Below are 18,681 nucleotides of genomic sequence, written 5' to 3' on the forward strand. Positions count from 1 at the left end.
TGAGTATCAGTAAGCGTAGGGAGGGTATTCGCCTCCAGGAAGGAAGAAATTAAAGACTGATGGGTTTCAGAGGATGGGGGATGGGGGATGGGGGATGGGGGATGGGGGATGGGGGGCGGGGGGGGGGGATGTTGTATAGCTCCTCATAGAAAGCTCTAAATTGATTGGCTATTTGATTTGTAGAAAAAGGGTCTCTCCATTGGGGGAGGCTAGCTGGTGTATGTAGTTGTTATCTCTTATTTCCTTAATTCTATTCATCAGGAACTTAGTAGTCCTATCGCCGTGAGCAAAAAATTTATGCTGCGAATTCAGATAATATTTAGCGGATTTAGCATCCAATAATGCTTTCAGTTCCGCTCTTAGACTAGAGAGATCCTGACGATGAGAATCAGCTAAAGAGCGTTTATGTAGGGTCTCAAGTTTTTAAATTTTGGTGAGGAGAGATGCTATATTTTTTTCCCTAAGTTTTTAAATATGTGCTCCAATGCTAATAAAGTGTCCTCTTATAAAGGGTTTATGAGCGTCCCAAAGGGTTTGAGAGGAGAGAGAAGGGTGAGTATTCAACTTAAAGTACTCATCTAGTAGGGAGGAAATTTTTGTGATAATATTGGGATCTCCTATAATAGATTCATTAAGACGCCAGTTGAAGCATGAGGTATTGCGTACAGGAGATGTAACTGAGAGGAAAACAGGCGCATGATCAGATATATGAATAGATCCGATCTTGGCTGCTGAACAGTGCTGGAGGTGTTCCTTGGACACAAATAAGTAATCAATGCGATGGTATGTGTTATGTACGTGTGAAAAAAAGGTGTAGTCTACATCGCTAGGATGCAGAGTACGCCAAGAGTCAACCAGGTGTAGGTTCCAGAGGACATCTCTCACCCGTCTTAGTGAGTTCAATGAGTGGGCTGATTTATGGGAGGATGAGTCTAGTTGTGGGTCAAGCGCAATATTAAAATCGCCTCCCAGTACAACAATACCGTCTTTGAAAGACTCAATGGTTTGGTAAATGTTGGGAAACCAGGAGGCCTGTTTGGTGTTGGGGGCATACAGGTTCACAAAAGTGTATATCTGGGGGCCTATAGTCCCTTTCACCAAGAGATATCCCCCTTCGGGATCCTGAATATGCTCAGAGTATTTGAATGGAACTTTTCTTTTAAAACCAATGCTTACACCTCCGGATGCCGACGAGTTACCCCCACAATGGAATGACACAGGATAGTGTGAGAATTCCAGGTTGGGGTAATGGTTGAACCTGAAGTGTGTCTCCTGGAGAAGCAACGCATCTGATCCCTCCTTGCGTAGCAATGAAAAAAATTGGCTTCTCTTAGATGGAGAGTTAAATCCCCTCACATTATATGTGGCAATTTGAAGATCAGTCATAGCTGTGTAATGAGTGGGGATTGAGGCGCATCAATGTGTTAGTCCCCCAGGGGAGAGCACTTACTGGTAGGATGCAAGTCAGCTGGTCCAGAGAAAAGGATTGGGTCCATAAGTTGGTGTAACATCCTCTACAGTGATATGACTAAAGTATCATGTACCTTAGAACAAACCAGGGAAAAAAAGAAAACATTAGAACAGAAAAAGAACATTTCAAGCGTAGGGTCACCCCCTAAGCTAGTCATCATGGGGGGAATGAGGTCTACAGACCAGATTATGTACCGTCTAGCACGTTAATAAGCAGCCAACATGGGGTGGTAAACACCTATAGTAAGAGAAAACTATTGAACATTTATGGAGAAGGTCAACTGATTAGTGGCGGGGGACTAGGCAACATTGACATTGAGAGATTGGACAGAACTGACAGTCCAAAGAAGTGTGATAAGTGAAGGTGCAAGCCAGAGACAGGCGAGTGACAAAGGGTCACGAAGGGAAAGGGGTAAAGAACGCAGGGGAGACAGACAGACAGTAACATATATCAAATGGATCTAAAAATCAAAGCTACTGGGCACTCTCGGATATGAGACCAATATTGAATTTATTAATAAAAGGAGTGTGCTAGATGGTAAAATCCAAACAAAAGTGGAACAATTACAATCCCAAAATATCACATAAAATATATCACATAAAATATAACACATAAATATCATAAATAACTAAAATGTCTAGTAAAAATCAATAAATATAGCTGGTGGCAGTTCGCATAAAATATTCCAATCACCAGCAACATTCAGGAGTGTGCAACCATATAATTCGAATATTCAGTCCGAATTTCTTGTATGGAGATAAGATGGGAGCAGTTGCATCAACAACATCCGAATAAAATCGACAAAGTCCGGTTTGAATTGCACCAATATTCGGATACAGAATCAAATCTTTTTCCACTAATCAACTTGCATGCGAATACTTGAAGAATATTCGTATAGTGGCGTCCCGCTATAAATGCTTTTCAGTGGCGTCCCACTGAGATTGATCTCGGTATGCCAACACACGATAGCAAATAAATTCGAACAGTCTTACCATTCGGTGTGGCTGAATGCCTGAGTCTTACTCTGGACATTGGTCTTGGTGTGTATTCGACCGTGGTCTTTCGAGTTATGACGGATTTTGACTCTGTTAGTTCCACGCCGGCCGCTTGTTCGCACCTGAATAATATTCACTAGGGCGGTCTTTCTCAAGCTTCCGAACGTTGGTGGATACAGGCACTGATTTACCGAGCGGTATACTTCATCATTGATCTGTAGATTGTAGTTGGATCCTTTGGGGGGGGTTTGGAACCAGAAGCGTTTCAGGGTCTTATGTTACCCCTTCCTCAGTGGTTCAAATATATCAAATGGATAAGACATCTCCAAACTTCACTGGAACAATTCCACTCTGTGAGGTGTCAGCTGTCGTCTGATCCTAGGATGTGCGGAAAGGGTTTTGGGATAGATTCCAGGTAATGGAACGTGAAAATTAGGATTTGCCCTAGGAGAGTTCACCGGTCTTGAGTAAGTCTTTTTGGGGTTAGTTGTCTTCCTCTTTTACCCGCTTTATGGGCTTTAGGGGTTTGCATCAGGGTGAAAGGCGTAATAGTTGGGACTTCTGGAAGGGCAGCAATGTCCTGAAATAGGTCCCAATTTTCAATCTGGAAGGGAGGAATTTGCAGGACATCATACATTGCATCTAGATCCGAATGTGACATAATATTGAAGCGACCTCCTTCCTGGGCAAAAGATAGTCCAAACGGAAAGTTCCATTTATATTGGATCTTGTTAGAACGTAACCATTCTGTCAAGGGTTTCAGGATCCTATGCTTTCTGAGCGTGGAGGGGGATAAATCTTGATAAATAGATACTTGTGCCCCTTCAAATATAATATCCGGGTGGTTTCTTGCCGCTTCTTGCACTGCAGCTTTGACCTGGAAATTAAGAAATTTGCAAATTATGTCCCTAGGAGGGTCTTCTGGTTTAGGCTTGGGGCGTAAAGCCCTATGGGCTCTCTCCAGTGTTATTTCAGGAGCGAAATTTGGGCCCAGGAGTGAGATGCAGAGATGTTTAACAGCATTTGGAACGTCTCCTGGGGCCACTGTTTCAGGGATCCCTCGTATCCGGAGATTGTTGCAGCGCCCCCTGTTCTTCTGGTCCTCCAGGGCATTATGCAGTTCGTTAAGGTAAGCGCTGCACTTCTGGAACGAGTTGGATGTGGCTTTCTGGTGTTCCAAAACCATGGCCTGGTGGGTCTCAAGGGCTTCCACTCTGCCCCCCACTTGCCTCATGTCCTGGCGCATAGCCGCTATCTCGCTGAGGATCGGCTCCATAGCTTTGCACAAGGCATGTTTTAGATAGTGCCGGGTTATAGGGAGAGTCCCTTTACCTTGCGGCTCGTCGGCGTCGCTGTCTTCATCGGACTTCTCCTGCGCAATGGCTCTGTGAGGCTGTGCAGGCTGAGTCGGCGCCATCTTGGATTCCCGCGCCACGAACGAGGATGCCCAGTTTTTATAGATTTAGGGATACAAGCTGTGAGTTTGGCGACAGTGCAAATAGAATTCAGTTTGTATTAGGAGGTAGTCAGAGACCTCTCTAAAATTAGAGCAATGAATGGGTTTATAGCAGGGGTAGCTCTTTGAGTGCCAGAAAAATTGAGCCTTGCCTCCTGTAATGTAGTGATAATTGAGAATGTCTATAAAAATTATAATGTCCCTGCTCTGCCACAGGGATGCCACAAGATGGGGCTCTGAACTCATAAATTGCTAGTGCAGCAGCTGTAGCCCCAGAGCTCATAGAAAAATGTACTGGCAAAATACAGCAGGAAAAGCCACAGGATCTCTCTGCCATGCACAGCAGGTAGCAGTACCTCCAGGAGCGCAGAACACAAGGGTACAGATTCCAGACTGGAGAAGGGTGGCTTTTACCACACGTGGGGTGTCGGGATCCAGCATTTCACATGACCAGGGAATATATCGCTCTAGAATACTGCTGCTAATGTTCGGAGATGTCACGGGCTGCAGTTCTCAGGTATATAGTAAAAGCCGAAGCCTGGGGCCCTCACAGATCCGGTACTGATGACCTATTGAGCAGCCCAGTACATTTATTATAATCCACACCAGATTTGGTGCATATTTCAGTTTTGTTGACAGACCTGGACACATGCACCACAGTAATTGTGACACATCAGATCTGATATTGCTGGACACATGAGCAGCAGGGAGCAAGTAAGTGTGATTCTTCCCCTAGAGGACGTAGGCTGTAGGCATCTGGGAAAAAAAATATTTATTCCTGGACAACCACTTTAAAGAGAACCTCTCACGTTGAACATGGTGTCTGAGCTGCAGGCAGCATGTTTAGAGCAGGAGGAGCTGAGGAGATTGATATATAGTTTTACAGGAAAAGATTCAGCAAAACTTTCAGCAGTCATCTCCTTATCATTACAGAATCCATAACGCAATTCTGCTTTTACCACCAAACGAAGCGTGAATGAATTTCAAAATATGAAATTCAATTTTCTATAATCATGATACACATCTTAGCTGCTGCATAACCTCAAGATACACACCTCAGCTGCTGCAGAACCTCATAATACACATTTCACCACATCAGACCTCATCATAAGGATCCGTCAGATGTTGTTATCCATGATGTAACTGATCTGGCTCTACCGTGATTCTCGATGTTGTGCTCCTATGACAGAACATAACGGCAAAAATCACTAGCACAAAACAAAGCCTAATATATTGTACACCTCAGATGCTGCAGAACATCATAATAAGAGAAATACAATTCTCATCATGACCAGGTTGTTATCGTAAGGTATTAGGGCAGTAAAACTTTTAGGAGAAGAGAAACCACTAACCTCTCTGACCAGAGAAACCAGCTCTACCTCCCTGACATCACACAGGTCCTTCACCCCTTCTCCTCTGCACTGCTGAGCTCTCTGTTTCTGCACTGGTCACACATGTCCTTCCCCACTTGGTATCTTCTCCTCTGCACAGTTAGCTTGCCAAGTGTAATTAGGGGACAGCCTTTTATCCACGGCTGGGCCCCCTTCCTCCATGGGCCCTATTGGTTTGCCTCTATTGGAAGTACGCCACTGTCTATGGCCCTTGCTGGCTGCTGTAAACCGTACATCTCAGGGTACTTTCACACTCGCGGCAGAGGATTCCGGCAGGCAGTTCGGCAATCCGGACGCAAACGGATGCATTTGTGAGACGGAGCCGGATGCGGATCCGTTTGACAAATGAATTGCAATACCGGATCTGTCTCTCCAGTGTCATCCAGAAAAACGGATCCGGTATTATTATTTTTTGCATTTTTAAAGGTCTGCGCATGCCGGATTCAGCATTCCGGCAAGTGATCAGTATTTTTGGCCGGAGAGAAAACTTCAGCATGCTGCGGTATTTGCTCCGTCCCAAAAACGTAAGAGCGACTGAACTGATGCATCCTGAACGGATCGCTCTCCATTCAGAACGCATTAGGATAAAACTGATCAGTTTTTTTCCGGTATTGAGCTCCTGTGACGGAACTCAATACCGGAAAACTAAAACGCTAGTGTGAAAGTACCCTAAATATTGTTAACAACTACTCAGACAAGAAGGCTGCCTCCCATAATAATATTCAGAAAACAGATGAAAAAATATATATCTGCAAATAGAAAATAAAAACAAATTAGGAAAAAAATATATGTGTCGCTATCTGGTTTTACCTTGCAGAAAAGTGACTCATTCACTTAAAAGAGTGGCTACAGCCAGGGGCGTAGCTATATGGGGTGCAGAGGTAGCAGTCGCTACTGGGCCCAGGAGCCTGAGGGGGCCCAAAGACCCTTGTGCCATATAAGAAGACACCGGTATTATAGAAAGTGCATGCTGGTCAAGTTATACCTCTGGCTGGAAGGAAGGGGTAAGGTGAAGAATTTGGCATGGGGGGGGGGTGGCATTTATATTTTTGCCTCAGGCAGCACAAAGGCAATGTGCGTCCCTGCCCCCGGCCACAAAGCACTGAGGGAAGGGGCCAGCAGGGCCCATGAGCCTTTAGCAATGCCCCTGGCTTCAGCCACAGCCCAGATAAAACGGATACATATTTGTGTTTGATAACTGAACGGCCTTTGTGGTAGCAAACCTTATCGATTATGTGATCTAGGAGTATGTCATATGCTCCGGTGATAGATGGCCGGTACTGTAGTGTATATTATCTGTCATGTGACTATAGTGTGTGATTTCTACGTCCTGTAACCTCAGTGTGTAATATTGTCTTTAGCAATATTCATAGGGTCCCTCCGCCTTCCCCATAGCATGTATGTTTGTAATGAGGGTTGTGAGTAGAGTTGAGCGAACACCTGGATGTTCGGGTTCGAGAAGTTCGGCCGAACATCCCGGAAATGTTCGGGTTCGGGATCCGAACCCGATCCGAACTTCGTCCCGAACCCGAACCCCATTGAAGTCAATGGGGACCCGAACTTTTCGGCACTAAAAAGGCTGTAAAACAGCCCAGGAAAGAGCTAGAGGGCTGCAAAAGGCAGCAACATGTAGGTAAATCCCCTGCAAACAAATGTGGATAGGGAAATGAATTAAAATAAAAATTAAATAAATAAAAATTAACCAAAATCAATTGGAGAGAGGTTCCATAGCAGAGAATCTGGCTTCCCGTCACCCACCACTGGAACAGTCCATTCTCAGATATTTAGGCCCCGGCACCCAGGCAGAGGAGAGAGGTCCCGTAACAGAGAATCTGTCTTCATGTCAGCAGAGAATTAGTCTGCATGTCATAGCAGAGAATGAGGCTTCACGTCAGCCACCACTGTAACAGTCCATTGGCATATATTTAGGCCCAGCACCCAGGCAGAGGAGGGAGGTCCCGTAACAGAGAATCTGTCTTCATGTCAGCAGAGAATTAGTCTGCATGTCATAGCAGAGAATGAGGCTTCACGTCAGCCACCACTGCAACAGTCCATTGGCATATATTTAGGCCCAGCACACACACAGGCAGAGGAGAGAGGTCCCGTAACAGAGAATCTGGCTTCATGTCAGCAGAGAATCAGTCTGCATGTCATAGCAGAGAATGAGGCTTCACGTCAGCCACCACTGCAACAGTCCATTGGCATATATTTAGGCCCAGCACACACACAGGCAGAGGAGAGAGGTCCCGTAACAGAGGATCTGGCTTCATGTCAGCAGAGAATCAGTCTGCATGTCATAGCAGAGAATCAGGCTTCACGTCAGCCACCACTGCAACAGTCCATTGTCATAAATTTAGGCCCAGCACCCAGGCAGAGGAGAGAGGTCCCGTAACAGACAATCTGGCTTCATGTCAGCAGAGAATTAGTCTGCATGTCATAGCAGAGAATGAGGCTTCACGTCAGCCACCACTGCAACAGTCCATTGGCATATATTTAGGCCTAGCACACAGGCAGAGGAGAGAGGTCCCGTAACAGACAATCTGGCTTCATGTCAGCAGAGAATCAGTCTGCATGTCATAGCAGAGAATGAGGCTTCACGTCACCCACCACTGCAACAGTCCATTGGCATATATTTAGGCCTAGCACACAGGCAGAGCAGAGAGGTCCCGTAACAGACAATCTGGCTTCATGACAGCAGAGAATCAGTCTGCATGTCATAGCAGAGAATGAGGCTTCACGTCACCCACCACTGCAACAGTCCATTGGCATATATTTAGGCCTAGCACACAGGCAGAGCAGAGAGGTCCCGTAACAGACGATCTGGCTTCATGTCAGCAGAGAATCAGTCTGCATGTCATAGCAGAGAATGAGGCTTCACGTCAGCCACCACTGCAACAGTCCATTGGCATATATTTAGGCCTAGCACACAGGCAGAGGAGAGAGGTCCCGTAACAGACAATCTGGCTTCATGTCAGCAGAGAATCAGTCTGCATGTCATAGCAGAGAATGAGGCTTCACGTCACCCACCACTGCAACAGTCCATTGGCATATATTTAGGCCCAGCACCCAGGCAGAGGAGGGAGGTCCCGTAACAGAGAATCTGTCTTCATGTCAGCAGAGAATTAGTCTGCATGTCATAGCAGAGAATGAGGCTTCACGTCAGCCACCACTGCAACAGTCCATTGGCATATATTTAGGCCCAGCACCCAGGCAGAGGAGGGAGGTCCCGTAACAGAGAATCTGTCTTCATGTCAGCAGAGAATTAGTCTGCATGTCATAGCAGAGAATGAGGCTTCACGTCAGCCACCACTGCAACAGTCCATTGGCATATATTTAGGCCCAGCACCCAGGCAGAGGAGGGAGGTCCCGTAACAGAGAATCTGTCTTCATGTCAGCAGAGAATTAGTCTGCATGTCATAGCAGAGAATGAGGCTTCACGTCAGCCACCACTGCAACAGTCCATTGGCATATATTTAGGCCCAGCACACACACAGGCAGAGGAGAGAGGTCCCGTAACAGAGAATCTGGCTTCATGTCAGCAGAGAATCAGTCTGCATGTCATAGCAGAGAATGAGGCTTCACGTCAGCCACCACTGCAACAGTCCATTGGCATATATTTAGGCCCAGCACACACACAGGCAGAGGAGAGAGGTCCCGTAACAGAGAATCTGGCTTCATGTCAGCAGAGAATCAGTCTGCATGTCATAGCAGAGAATGAGGCTTCACGTCAGCCACCACTGCAACAGTCCATTGGCATATATTTAGGCCCAGCACACACACAGGCAGAGGAGAGAGGTCCCGTAACAGAGGATCTGGCTTCATGTCAGCAGAGAATCAGTCTGCATGTCATAGCAGAGAATGAGGCTTCACGTCAGCCACCACTGCAACAGTCCATTGGCATATATTTAGGCCTAGCACACAGGCAGAGGAGAGAGGTCCCGTAACAGACAATCTGGCTTCATGTCAGCAGAGAATCAGTCTGCATGTCATAGCAGAGAATGAGGCTTCACGTCACCCACCACTGCAACAGTCCATTGGCATATATTTAGGCCCAGCACCCAGGCAGAGGAGGGAGGTCCCGTAACAGAGAATCTGTCTTCATGTCAGCAGAGAATTAGTCTGCATGTCATAGCAGAGAATGAGGCTTCACGTCAGCCACCACTGCAACAGTCCATTGGCATATATTTAGGCCCAGCACCCAGGCAGAGGAGGGAGGTCCCGTAACAGAGAATCTGTCTTCATGTCAGCAGAGAATTAGTCTGCATGTCATAGCAGAGAATGAGGCTTCACGTCAGCCACCACTGCAACAGTCCATTGGCATATATTTAGGCCCAGCACCCAGGCAGAGGAGGGAGGTCCCGTAACAGAGAATCTGTCTTCATGTCAGCAGAGAATTAGTCTGCATGTCATAGCAGAGAATGAGGCTTCACGTCAGCCACCACTGCAACAGTCCATTGGCATATATTTAGGCCCAGCACACACACAGGCAGAGGAGAGAGGTCCCGTAACAGAGAATCTGGCTTCATGTCAGCAGAGAATCAGTCTGCATGTCATAGCAGAGAATGAGGCTTCACGTCAGCCACCACTGCAACAGTCCATTGGCATATATTTAGGCCCAGCACACACACAGGCAGAGGAGAGAGGTCCCGTAACAGAGAATCTGGCTTCATGTCAGCAGAGAATCAGTCTGCATGTCATAGCAGAGAATGAGGCTTCACGTCAGCCACCACTGCAACAGTCCATTGGCATATATTTAGGCCCAGCACACACACAGGCAGAGGAGAGAGGTCCCGTAACAGAGGATCTGGCTTCATGTCAGCAGAGAATCAGTCTGCATGTCATAGCAGAGAATCAGGCTTCACGTCAGCCACCACTGCAACAGTCCATTGTCATAAATTTAGGCCCAGCACCCAGGCAGAGGAGAGAGGTCCCGTAACAGACAATCTGGCTTCATGTCAGCAGAGAATTAGTCTGCATGTCATAGCAGAGAATGAGGCTTCACGTCAGCCACCACTGCAACAGTCCATTGGCATATATTTAGGCCTAGCACACAGGCAGAGGAGAGAGGTCCCGTAACAGAGAATCTGGCTTCATGTCAGCAGAGAATCAGTCTGCATGTCATAGCAGAGAATGAGGCTTCACGTCACCCACCACTGCAACAGTCCATTGGCATATATTTAGGCCTAGCACACAGGCAGAGGAGAGGTTCATTCAACTTTGGGTAGCCTCGCAATATAATGGTAAAATGAAAATAAAAATAGGATTGAATGAGGAAGTGCCCTGGAGTCCAATAATATATGGTTATGGGGAGGTAGTTAATGTCTAATCTGGACAATGGACGGACAGGTCCTGTGGGATCCATGCCTGGTTCATTTTTATGAACGTCAGCTTGTCCACATTGGCTGTAGACAGGCGGCTGCGTTTGTCTGTAATGACGCCCCCTGCCGTGCTGAATACACGTTCAGACAAAACGCTGGCTGCCGGGCAGGCCAGCACCTCCAAGGCATAAAAGGCTAGCTCTGGCCACGTGGACAATTTAGAGACCCAGAAGTTGAATGGGGCCGAACCATCAGTCAGTACGTGGAGGGGTGTGCACACGTACTGTTCCACCATGTTAGTGAAATGTTGCCTCCTGCTAACACGTTGCGTATCAGGTGGTGGTGCAGTTAGCTGTGGCGTGTTGACAAAAGTTTTCCACATCTCTGCCATGCTAACCCTGCCCTCAGAGGAGCTGGCCGTGACACAGCTGCCTTGGCGACCTCTTGCTCCTCCTCTGCCTTGGCCTTGGGCTTCCACTTGTTCCCCTGTGACATTTGGGAATGCTCTCAGTAGCGCGTCTACCAACGTGCGCTTGTACTCGCGCATCTTCCTATCACGCTCCAGTGCAGGAAGTAAGGTGGGCACATTGTCTTTGTAGCGTGGATCCAGCAGGGTGGCAACCCAGTAGTCCGCACAGGTTAAAATGTGGGCAACTCTGCTGTCGTTGCGCAGGCACTGCAGCATGTAGTCGCTCATGTGTGCCAGGCTGCCCAGGGGTAAGGACAAGCTGTCCTCTGTGGGAGGCGTATCGTCATCGTCCTGCCTTTCCCCCCAGCCACGCACCAGTGATGGACCCGAGCTGCGTTGGGTGCCACCCCGCTGTGACCATGCTTCATCCTCATCCTCCTCCACCTCCTCCTCATCCTCGTCCTCCTCGTCCTCCAGTAGTGGGCCCTGGCTGGCCACATTTGTACCTGGCCTCTGCTGTTGCCAAAAACCTCCCTCTGAGTCACTTCGAAGAGACTGGCCTGAAAGTGCTAAAAATGACCCCTCTTCCTCCTCCTCCTCCTCCTCCTCCTCCTGGGCCACCTCCTCTTCCATCATCGCCCTAAGTGTTTTCTCAAGGAGACATAGAAGTGGTATTGTAACGCTGATAACGGTGTCATCGCCACTGGCCATGTTGGTGGAGTACTCGAAACAGCGCAACAGGGCACACAGGTCTCGCATGGAGGCCCAGTCATTGGTGGTGAAGTGGTGCTGTTCTGTAGTGCGACTGACCCGTGCGTGCTGCAGCTGAAACTCCACTATGGCCTGCTGCTGCTCGCACAGTCTGTCCAGCATGTGCAAGGTGGAGTTCCACCTGGTGGGCACGTCGCATATGAGGCGGTGAGCGGGAAGGCCGAAGTTACGCTGTAGCGCAGACAGGCGAGCAGCAGCAGGATGTGAACGCCGGAAGCGCGAACAGACGGCCCGCACTTTATGCAGCAGCTCTGACATGTCGGGGTAGTTGTGAATGAACTTCTGCACCACCAAATTCAGCACATGCGCCAAGCAAGGGATGTGCGTCAAATTGGCTAGTCCCAGAGCTGCAACGAGATTTCGCCCATTATCACACACCACCAGGCCGGGCTTGAGGCTCACCGGCAGCAACCACTCGTCGGTCTGTTGTTCAATACCCCGCCACAACTCCTGTGCGGTGTGGGGCCTGTCCCCCAAACATATGAGTTTCAGAATGGCCTGCTGACGTTTACCCCGGGCTGTGCTGAAGTTGGTGGTGAAGGTGTGTGGCTGACTGGATGAGCAGGTGGAAGAAGAGGAGGAGGAAGCCGAGAAGGAGGAGGTGGCAACAGGAGGCAAAGAATGTTGCCCTGCGATCCTTGGCGGCGGAAGGACGTGCGCCAAACAGCTCTCCGCCTGGGGCCCAGCTGCCACTACATTTACCCAGTGTGCAGTTAGGGAGCTATAGCGTCCCTGGCCGTGCTTACTGGTCCACGTATCTGTGGTTAGGTGGACCTTGCTACAGATGGCGTTGCGCAGTGCACACTTGATTTTATCGGATACTTGGTTGTGCAGGGAAGGCACGGCTCTCTTGGAGAAGTAGTGCCGGCTGGGAACAACATACTGTGGGACAGCAAGCGACATGAGCTGTTTGAAGCTGTCTGTGTCCACCAGCCTAAATGACAGCATTTCATAGGCCAGTAGTTTAGAAATGCTGGCATTCAGGGCCAGGGATCGAGGGTGGCTAGGTGGGAATTTACGCTTTCTATCAAATGTTTGTGAGATGGAGAGCTGAACGCTGGCGTGTGACATGGTTGAGACGCTTGGTGACGGAGGTGGTGGTGGTGGTGTTGGTGGTACATCCCCTGTTTGCTGGGCGGCAGGTGCCAACGTTCCTCCAGAGGCGGAGGAAGAGGCCGAGGCGGCAGCAGCAGAATAGGCCGAGGCGGCAGCAGCAGAAGAGGTAGCAGGGGGAGCCTGAGTGACTTCCTTGGTTTTAAGGTGTTTACTCCACTGCAGTTCATGCTTTGCATGCAGGTGCCTGGTCATGCAGGTTGTGCTCAGGTTCAGAACGTTAATGCCTCGCTTCAGGCTCTGATGGCACAGCGTGCAAACCACTCGGGTCTTGTCGTCAGCACATTGTTTGAAGAAGTGCCATGCCAGGGAACTCCTTGAAGCTGCCTTTGGGGTGCTCGGTCCCAGATGGCTGCGGTCAGTAGCAGGCGGAGTCTCTTGGCGGCGGGTGTTCTGCTTTTGCCCACTGCTCCCTCTTTTGCTACGCTGTTGGCTCGGTCTCACCACTGCCTCTTCCTCCGAACTGTGAAAGTCAGTGGCACGACCTTCATTCCATGTGGGGTCTAGGACCTCATCGTCCCCTGCATCGTCTTCCACCCAGTCTTGATCCCTGACCTCCTGTTCAGTCTGCACACTGCAGAAAGACGCAGCAGTTGGCACCTGTGTTTCGTCATCATCAGAGACATGCTGAGGTGGTATTCCCATGTCCTCATCATCAGGAAACATAAGTGGTTGTGCGTCAGTGCATTCTATGTCTTTCACCGCTGGGGAAGGGCTAGGTGGATGCCCTTGGGAAACCCTGCCAGCGGAGTCTTCAAACAGCATAAGAGACTGCTGCATAACTTGAGGCTGAGACAGTTTCCCTGGTATGCATGGGGGTGATGTGACAGACTGATGGGGTTGGTTTTCAGGCGCCATCTGTGCGCTTTCTGCAGAAGACTGGGTGGGAGATAATGTGAACGTGCTGGATCCACTGTCGGCCACCCAATTGACTAATGCCTGTACCTGCTCAGGCCTTACCATCCTTAGAACGGCATTGGGCCCCACCATATATCGCTGTAAATTCTGGCGGCTACTGGGACCTGAGGTAGTTGGTACACTAGGACGTGTGGATGTGGCAGAACGGCCACGTCCTCTCCCAGCACCAGAGGGTCCACTAACACCACCACGACCATGTCCACGTCCGCGTCCCTTACTAGATGTTTTTCTCATTGTTATGGTTCACCACAACAACAAATATATTATTTGGCCCAATGTATTGTATTCAAATTCAGCGGGATATAAATTTGAGGCCTAGTATTTAGGCGCTGGGTGACAGGTATGGGTTTAGTGACAGAATTAGACTTGGAAATACACAGTAGCGGGTGTGTGTGAAGTTATTCTGAATGACCCAATGTGCACCTTGAATATTATATACCCTTTTAGGGATAGATTTCAAATAGCTCTGATATAGCAGAAACCACTAAATTATGAAATTGCTAAATTGGGAATTGTATTTCAACCCAGAACAAGAAATGTGCTTGAACGGACACTAAATAACTCGCCCAGCTACAGCACTAAGGACAGATTTAGCTGGATATAAATTTGAGGCCTAGTATTTAGGCGCTGGGTGACAGGTATGGGTTTAGTGACAGAATTAGACTTGGAAATACACAGTAGCGGGTGTGTGTGAAGTTATTCTGAATGACCCAATGTGCACCTTGAATATTATATACCCTTTTAGGGATAGATTTCAAATAGCTCTGATATAGCAGAAACCACTAAATTATGAAATTGCTAAATTGGGAATTGTATTTCAACCCAGAACAAGAAATGTGCTTGAACGGACACTAAATAACTCGCCCAGCTACAGCACTAACGAGAGATTTAGCAGGATATAAATTTGAGGCCTAGTATTTAGGCGCTGGGTGACAGGTATGGGTTTAGTGACAGAATTAGACTTGGAAATACACAGTAGCGGGTGTGTGTGAAGTTATTCTGAATGACCCAATGTGCACCTTGAATATTATATACCCTTTTAGGGATAGATTTCAAATAGCTCTGATATAGCAGAAACCACTAAATTATGAAATTGCTAAATTGGGAATTGTATTTCAACCCAGAACAAGAAATGTGCTTGAACGGACACTAAATAACTCGCCCAGCTACAGCACTAAGGACAGATTTAGCTGGATATAAATTTGAGGCCTAGTATTTAGGCGCTGGGTGACAGGTATGGGTTTAGTGACAGAATTAGACTTGGAAATACACAGTAGCGGGTGTGTGTGAAGTTATTCTGAATGACCCAATGTGCACCTTGAATATTATATACCCTTTTAGGGATAGATTTCAAATAGCTCTGATATAGCAGAAACCACTAAATTATGAAATTGCTAAATTGGGAATTGTATTTCAACCCAGAACAAGAAATGTGCTTGAACGGACACTAAATAACTCGCCCAGCTACAGCACTAACGAGAGATTTAGCAGGATATAAATTTGAGGCCTAGTATTTAGGCGCTGGGTGACAGGTATGGGTTTAGTGACAGAATTAGACTTGGAAATACACAGTAGCGGGTGTGTGTGAAGTTATTCTGAATGACCCAATGTGCACCTTGAATATTATATACCCTTTTAGGGATAGATTTCAAATAGCTCTGATATAGCAGAAACCACTAAATTATGAAATTGCTAAATTGGGAATTGTATTTCAACCCAGAACAAGAAATGTGCTTGAACGGACACTAAATAACTCGCCCAGCTACAGCACTAAGGACAGATTTAGCTGGATATAAATTTGAGGCCTAGTATTTAGGCGCTGGGAGACAGGTATGGGTTTAGTGACAGAATTAGACTTGGAAATGCACAGTAGCGGGTGTGTGAAGTTATTCTGAATGACCCTATGTGCACCTTGAATATTATATACCCTTTTAGGGATAGATTTCAAATAGCTCTGATACAGCAGAAACCACTAAATTTTTAAATTGCTAAATTGGGAATTGTATTTCAACCCAGAACAAAAAATGTGCTTTGACGGACACTAAATAACTTTCCCAGCCACAACAGGACAGCGGTAACGAGAGATTTAGCGGGATATAAATTTGAGGCCTAGTATTTAGGCGCTGGGTGACCGGTATGGATTTAGTGACAGAATTAGACTGGGATATGGCCAAAAAATAACCACACTATTGCTGGTTAAATGCACTTGGTGATGGGCGCAGCTTGCCCCTGATGTAGTATATGGCCAAAAAATGAACAGACTATTGCTGGTTAAATGCACTTGGTGTCACAGCTTGACCAACCACACTACTGAGGGTTAAATGCACTTGGTGACGGGCGCAGCTTGCCTCTGATTTAGTATATGGCCAAAAAATGAACAGACTATTGCTGGTTAAATGCACTTGGTGTGATAGCTTGACCAACCACACTACTGAGGGTTAAATGCACTTGGTGTGACAGCTTCACCCTGATGTAGGCTTTAGCCAAAAAACAACCACACCATTGAGGGTTAAATGCACTTGGTCGCAGCTTGTGCTGGCGCACCACAAGACACAAAATGGCCGCCGATCACCCCAGAAAAATGTGACTGACAAACGGTCTGGGCAGCCTAAAAACAGTGAGCAATTGAGGATCAGCAGCTCAATGATCCACAGCTGCAGATCGATCAGTTAATCAAGTCCTTTGGAGGAGTTAATCTGCCTAATCTCGCCCTACTGTCGCAGCCGCAACCTCTCCCTACGCTAATCAGAGCAGAGTGACGGGCGGCGCTATGTGACTCCAGCTTAAATAGAGGCTGGGTCACATGGTGCTCTGGCCAATCACAGCCATGCCAATAGTAGGCATGGCTGTGATGGCCTCTTGGGGCAAGTAGTATGACGCTTGTTGATTGGCTGCTTTGCAGCCTTTCAAAAAGCGCCAAGAAAGCGTCACAAAAGCGCGAAGAAAGCGTACGAACACCGAACCCGAACCCGGACTTTTACGAAAATGTCCGGGTTCGGGTCCGTGTCACGGACACCCCAAAATTCGGTACGAACCCGAACTATACAGTTCGAGTTCGCTCATCCCTAGTTGTGAGTCATATATTCTTTGTAAAATGCTGTACTGATTCTTAGAATGGCAAACTCTGTATGTTGCTGCTTCGTCTGTAAACCTACGGTATGTGGGGAATACACACCCCCTTGGTGGAAATCCAATTAGCACCTGTCTGCTAAAAACAGTATGGGGCAGATTTATCAAAAGTGGTGTAAAGACAAACTGGCTTATTTGCGCATAGTAACCAATCAGATTGATCCTTTCAATAAAAGGTGGAATCTGATTGATTGCTATGGGTAACTAAGCCAGTTTATCTTCACACCAGTTTTGATAAATCGCCCCCAATGTTTCCTGGGTTCTGCGCTTAAGCCCAACGGAAATGTATAACCTTAGACATGGCAGAAAGCATGTGTCTAGGAGCTTTTTATCTTGAATACCAGAGGATGAATGAAATATATCATAAGTAGGGTTGAGCGAACGGAAAATAATAGCATTCTTAAGACAGAATGCTAAATAAAATGTCTATTGAGGGGTTAAAAAAATGAAAAAATCCAATGAAAACCTCATCCACTTGATTGTGCAGCCGGTATCCTCTTCTTTCTTCAGGACCTGCAAAAAGACTTGTGATGACGTCACCGCGTTCACCACGCGGTGAGCGCGGTGACGTCATCGCAGGTCCTGCTGAATGAATATAGAAGGATTGGTTTGTGTTCCTCGTCCTCGCCATCCCTGGGCCCAGAAAACATAAAAGTATAAGAACCTTTCTGTTTTAATCCTTTTATTTTCTGTAACTGTTTGATTATTATTTTTTTGTAATGCACTTTTTTGTACATTAAATCTTAAGATTTAATGTTGCTCATTGTTGCTGTAACGTGCCCAACTCTTCGAAATGCCGCTTTGCCCATTACCATTGATGCCATTATGCTTATTGTATGCCAGAACGCAGTGCATTCCTGTGAGGGTTGTGCGTCTGTAACCAGGGCGAAGAGTCAGCCTAGCCGTAAATTGACAGATGGAGGCAGCTTGTATATGAATTTGTGTGAGGATAGGCAACGTATGTCCGTGGTAGCCAAATACCCGTGTGAAGTTGGCACCCCATGTTCTTAAATTTCAAAAAGAAATACACTATTCGTTTGTTCTGCATTTGTGCTGGTTTGTGCTGCAAAAATGAACGTTTGCGCCGCTTTGGTTTCCGAGATATTGCGCGCTTGATTTGCTGAAACCTCGCCCATTTTCGACCCCATGTTCTTAAATATCAAAAAGAAATACACCATTCGTTTGTGCTGCGTTTGTGCTGGTTTGTGCCGCAAAAATTAACATTTGCGCCGCTTTGGTTTCCGAGATATTGCGCGCTTGATTTGCTGAAACCCCGCCCACTTTCCACCTCATGTTTTTACATTTCAAAAAGAAATACACCATTCGTTTGTGCTGCATTTGTGCTGGTTTGTGCCGCAAAAATTAACGTTTGCGCCGCTTTGGTTTCCGAGATATTGCACGCTTGATTTGCTGAAACCCAGCCGACTTTCCACCCCATGTTTTTAAATTTAAAAAGAAATACACCATTCGTTTGTGCTGCGTTTGTGCTGGTTTGTGCTGCAAAAATGAACAATTGCGCCGCTTTGGCTTCCGAGATATTGCGCGCTTAATTTGCTGAAACCCCACCCACTTGTCACCCCATGTCTTTAAATTTCTAAAAGAAATACACAATTTGTTTGTGCTGCGTTTGTGCCGCAAAAATGAACGTTTGCGCCGCTTTGGTTTACGAGAAATTGCGTGCTTGATTTGATGAAACCCCTCCCACTTTCC

The sequence above is a fragment of the Bufo gargarizans genome, chromosome 4 (assembly GCF_014858855.1).
Source record: "Bufo gargarizans isolate SCDJY-AF-19 chromosome 4, ASM1485885v1, whole genome shotgun sequence".
In the NCBI taxonomy this organism is placed as follows: domain Eukaryota; kingdom Metazoa; phylum Chordata; class Amphibia; order Anura; family Bufonidae; genus Bufo; species Bufo gargarizans.